This window comes from Arachis duranensis, chromosome 4 (assembly GCF_000817695.3).
Source record: "Arachis duranensis cultivar V14167 chromosome 4, aradu.V14167.gnm2.J7QH, whole genome shotgun sequence".
In the NCBI taxonomy this organism is placed as follows: domain Eukaryota; kingdom Viridiplantae; phylum Streptophyta; class Magnoliopsida; order Fabales; family Fabaceae; genus Arachis; species Arachis duranensis.
In genome coordinates, this window is record NC_029775.3 from 38,176,197 (window position 1) to 38,182,667 (window position 6,471).

A 6,471-nucleotide genomic window follows, 5' to 3' on the forward strand; every position below is an offset into this window, starting at 1 on the left:
CACGTAAGGTATTACTTGGACGACCCAGTGCACTTGCTGGTTAGTTGTGCGAAGTTGTAGTGATCACAATTTCGTCCACCACTTGCCTAACTAATCCTATCAAACGCTATTGTTGCTTAATCCATCAATTCTCGTGGGATCGACCCTTACTCACATAAGGTATTACTTGGTACGACCCGGTGCACTTGCCGGTTAGTTTGTGGGTTGCAAAATTTTGCACCAAGTTTTTGGCACCATTGCCGGGGATTGATTGTGATTAACAACTATTAGTTGTTTGATTGCTTAGATTAGGCGTTTTATTATTTTTTATTAAAATCTAATTTTAAAAAAAAAATTTGAAAAAATAAATAAATAAATAAATAAAAATTTCGAAAATATTTTTAATAAATAAATAGCACCAATATTTTTCTTAATTTTTGAAATTAAGTTTGGTGTTACCTATTTATTATTTTTCTTCTATTTATTTTATTCAATATTTTTATCTCTTTACACAGGTTACCTCACTGGGAATTCTCTGCACTCTGACGTAGAGATTCCCATTCTTTCTTGTTTTCTGTTTGTTTATGCACAGGAACAGAGATAAAGAACATCTCTTAGGCTTTGATCCTGAACCTGAAAGGACTTTCAGGCAGCGTTTACAATAAGTAAGACTTTACAAGGCTGCAGAATCCACTATGGATCCAACTAATACTGAGAATGCCAATGCAGCAAACCCGAATGGAAATAAATAACAAAGGAGAGTGCTTGGCTCTTACTCTTCTCCTACTACAAATCTTTATGGAAAAAACATCGTGGTGCCTCCTATTGTGGCGAACAACTTTGAGTTGAAGCCTCAACTAGTCACCCTGGTGCAACAAAACTGCCAGTATCATGGTCTTCCCCACGAAGACCCAAATCAGTTTATTTCTAGTTTTCTGCAAATTTGTGATATGAAATCCTTACCCCAAGCTTGAGCTCAAATCCTTACCTCCTTCTCTGAAATATGTGTTCTTGGGTGAGAATGACTCATATCCAGTGATTATTAGCTCTTTCCTGAAGTCTGAAGATGAAGAGGTGCTTATTTCAGTGCTCAAGAGTCATAAAACAGCTCTTGGGTGGACTATTAGTGACTTGAAGGGGATTAGTCCAACCAAGTTTATGCACAAGATCCTCTTTGAAGATGATGCTAAACTAGTTGTGCAACCACAAAGGAGACTCAATCCAACCATGAAAGAGGTGGTCCAAAAAGAGGTAATGAAACTATGGGAAGCAGGAATTATTTACCCTATTTCTGACAGTCCTTGGGTAAGTCCTGTGCAGGTAGTTCCCAAGAAAGGAGGGATGACAGTGATCAATAATGAAAAGAATGAGCTTATCCCCACAAGAACAGTCACAGGATGGAGAATGTGTATAGACTATAGGAGGCTCAACACTACAACAAGGAAAGATCATTTCCCCTGCCTTTCATTGATCAGATGCTTGAGAGGTTAGCTGGTCATGCATTTTACTATTTTCTAGATGGATATTCTGGATATAATCAAATTGCAGTGGACCCTCAAGATCAGGAAAAGACAGCATTCACATGCCCCGTTGGAGTATTTGCCTACAGAAGAATGCCTTTTGGACTTTGCAATGCTCCAGCAACTTTTTAGAGGTGTATGCTTTCAATTTTTTCTGATATGGTTGAAAAGTTTATTGAGGTATTTATGGATGACTTTTCTATTTTTGGTAATTCTTTTGAATCTTGCCTTAAGCATTTATCTCTGAAAGTTGAACTTGCCTCACAAAATTAAGCTATTTATCTGGAAAGCTCTCCATGGCTGGCTTCCGGTGCTTGCTCAGATTCATCACCGCATCCCATCTATATCGTAAATATGACCTTGCTGTCAAGAAGCAACAGAAACAATCACTCATTATTTGATCGATTGCTCTAAAATTAAAGAAGTATGGTCTCAGAGTTATCTTTGTGACTGTCTTCCCCCTCAGAGTTCTAATGACTTTTGGACATGGTAGACTGCATCAATAGAGATGCTTAACCCGTTGAAGAATTCTGACCGTAATCCTCAATTGCTTGCCATCATTTGCTGGAACTGTTGGAAAGCTCGCAACCAGTTAATTTTTGAAGGTTCTACTTCAATGCCGTCTGCCATTCTAGCAAAATCTATCAAGTTGCTCTGTGAAATCCAAAGAACTCTTAGTTTAGATCATCATCTCCATGAGGTAAACTGTTAGTTTCATTCAATTTGATTTATCATTCTTTCTTCTTTAAGATTTTTCTTCGTTTTTCGACCACCTTCAGTGTATTGTTTTGAGAAATTTTCACCTTTTATTATGTTGTTCTACTTTTGGACATCTTTGTATTTTATTTTTTAATAATTAATGAAATATAACCTACCATCTTTGAAAAAAAATCATACTAAATAAAAATATTTTAATTTTTTATATTTATATTATATTGTAAAATATTTAACACATTTATTTAATAAAAATTATATAATTTTGTTTTTGAAAAATTATTTATGTGGTAGAAAGTATTTTTAATAATAATAATAGTGAGATAATAATAATAATAATAAGATACAAGTATCATACTTAATATTTTTTTTTAACCAAAAATAAGAAGACTCAAATTCACAACTTCTAAATAAGTATGGAGAAATTATGCTATTTGAGCTATAACTCAATGTCATATCATACTTAAATAAACATACTAATTTTGAAAATATGATTGAGTAGAAAATGTTATTTTCTTTTAACTAAATGGGGTAAAGGACAAATAGGTCCCTGACCTTTTAAAACGCAGACATTTTCGTTCCTCATGATTGGAAAATACATTTTGATTCCTCACCATGTAAATTTTGTGACAATTAAGTCCTTGCGTGGAATTGGTGCTCGAAACGGTAACAAAATTTGCTAAGGTGGAGGGGTGGAGAGTGATGTGTCCGTTACGGTTGCTGAAGTGGATGGGGAACAAATTGTTGGAGGACAAATTGGTCCTTAATGGCCAAAATGACGCCGTATGCATCCCCCACCCATCATCCCAGACCTCTTCTTCTTTTTCTTCTTCCATGGTAGTTTTATCATGCCCTTTCTTCCTCTCTCGTCTCATGTAAAATAGTTATTAATCGGTTTTAATAATAGCTTAATTTTATAAGTCATTTAATGTAAAATAGCTTAATTATGATTATAATTAATATATGTATTACCCATAAATAGATTAGGAAATAATAATTTCGTAACAAAATAATCATTCAATTTGAATTACAATTAATTGATTGATAGCAATTATAATAAATTGTATGATATTTAAATAATTAACCAAATCAATTAGTTGATATAATTAATTTATTATAATAAATTGAATTTAATGAGTTAAAAGAAATAAAAACCAAAAAACACCATCAGAAACATGTCACGACAGTTTTATCATTAAGTGCAGAAATTTAATTTTTATATAATAGAATAGATATTTATAGGTTATTATATTAAACACATACTAAAAAAAACACACTAAACAAAATAAATGCATCAATGGTAAAATATAACCTAAAAAATTACTTAAACTAAAAAAAATATGTGATGAATTACAATAAATCTATATATGAGAAGTAAAAGTAAAATAAACAATTGAAAATAATGTAAAAATAACAATTAAAAAAAGTAAAAGAGATAAAGAGAAAGTGAAATTATAAAAATGTTTAGCCATTAAAAAGTAATAAAAAATTCCTTTTATTTTTTTTATTTATTAATTTTTAATTTATTATAATTATATTCACAACATTTATTATACGTTATTCATTTTACAAATTAATACAATCAATTAATTGATATTAATTATCGATAATTAATTTTAATTGATATAACTCACTTCGTTATACTTTCTAAATAAATAATTAAAAATACACATCTCAATTTTTTGTTAAAGTAGAATAAAATAAAATACATAAATTGAGTAGATATAAATCTGAAAATTATAAAATTTTATTAACAACTCAAATAAATTAGTACCATAAAACTAAATTTAATGTCTATTTTAAAAATAATTACTGACTTTTTATTCTTTTAATTATTAATAATTTAAATAAAGTAATACCCTATAATTTATTTTGTTATCTATTTTAAGTAGTTACTAACATTCTATTTTTCTAATTATTTGCTTGTCTTATTTATCATTTATGCTTTCAATCAACTATATTAATAAATAAATAAACTAAATTAACTCGGTTATACTTGGACTATTCAACAATTCAACGTAATCTTTTTAAGTTGAGATTAACTACTAACGATAGAAAATAAAAAATTTAGAGTAATTCAATATTATGAACATTAATTATTATTGTGAAATAACCTAAAATTATAATGTAATTTATTTTTAAATAAATAATAAAGTATTATTGTTAATTATGAAATAACCTAAAATTATAATGCATTTTATTTTTAAAGAAACAATCATCCATTAATATCTGTAAATAAAAACTATCGTCAAAACGCTTTGATTAAAAATATGAAGGGTTAATTACTATTTATTATTAATATTATATCGTCTATATCAAAAAATAAAAATATAATTTTTCACATTTACATTACCATCATGAGTAACACTTTATCAGAAAAAAGAATAAAATTACATACATAGTGAATTTAAAAAATAAATATCGTTAAGTAATTATGCTTTTTTTTATAAATAGTAAAAAATTAAATATCATAAACTATATTCTTTCAATACAATTTATAAATATCAATAATAAAAATAGTCTCACTAATAATATAAATGATCAATACAATAATTATATAAAAAAACAACTAATTACATAATTGCATAATTTTTAATATCCTATATAGTTGAATCTAATGGACAAATAAAAAAATATCTATATGATAATATCCTAATATTTTAGCATACTATAAATCATATCATAAATTTATATATCATATTATAATTTTAAGTCAACTCCTTAAACACATTATAACATAAACCATCTAAAAAGATACACCAAATTAATGAATATCACATAGGTCACAACATACACTCTAAATTATTACGATATTTTAAATAATTAAAAAGAGCATCAATACAGAGAAATCAATGAATATAACTAAAATAAAGAGCAACAAAGAGACACAGACTTATATATGAATTGAAGCACACATGACAAAATAGAATATTACAAAATAAAATTATAGTAAGATTATTTAAAAACAATGTAAAGATGACACATCTTTTTTGTTAATCAGATGCTAAAAGAAAAAAAGTATGCGCCTAATAATAATCAATTAAAATAAACAAAAATGTTAAAAAATAAAAAAATGAAATGTATAATTTAAGATAAAAGAAACAAAAATTAAAGAAATTATAAAAATTGTACCTTAAACATGAGAGAGAGGGGGAGGGGAAGGGAGGGAGAGAGAGAAAAGAGAGTGAATGAGTAAAAAATATTTGATCCTGTATAAATAGATCGTATTGAGAAAAATAAACTAATTAAATTAATTATTAAATAATTTAATATTTACTCCAATTAAATCAAATAATTAATATAATTGACCAAATTAATTAATTGATATAATTAATAAAATCATATAAATTATAATAAATAATGAGATTTGAATATCTAATCAAATTAATTAATTGATATAATTAATTAATTATAATTGATTTACTTTAACGAATTAAATGGAATAAATCAGGTAACACCTTAAGAGCATGCCGCATCAGTTCTGTTATTAAGTGTAAAAATCTGATTAATAAAATTATTCTAATAACAAAAAGCTTAAAATAAGAAAATTTAAATATATTACCAATCGTTGAAATTGCATATCTGAGTTTGTCACGAATTTAGCAAATTGAACTTAAACTTAGGAAATTCAATCTCATTATGTACTCCACTTCGAAGATCTTCGGGCAGACGTAAAAAGTATGGAGGGGATGGAACTTGAACTTGCAATTATAATAAAGATATTTTTTATAAAATAATTTAGAACAGAGAATAGAAAAGTTCATTTCGGAGAGAAAATAGAGTCATGATAGATCGACACGTCACCTTTATTAGTTGGGGAAAAATCAAATTTTAATATATTAAGTAGATATTTTAAATTGATCACTAAAAAAACCAAAATATTAAAACATTATTCATTGAAAATAAAATTTTTAAAATTCTAAAACACTTTGATATTTAACTTTTTTTGTTAATAAATTTTAATAAAATAACTAACAATAATAATTATTAAATTATTTTTTTCATTCTTTCATAATTTTGTTAATAATAATATTCTAATTAATTTAGTAATAAATACTTTTTTATGAATGAAGTTATCTTTTTGATAAACATGAATGAACTTATCTATACATTAATTATTAAAAAACTATAATACTTTTTTAAACTAAACTCTTAAGTCTTAATACTTTAGTATTTTATAAGTTAAAAGTTAAAACAAGATTTTTTTTCCTAATTTGACTCTAAAAATTGTGTAAATCTGTGAAGTCAGAAGTGGGGG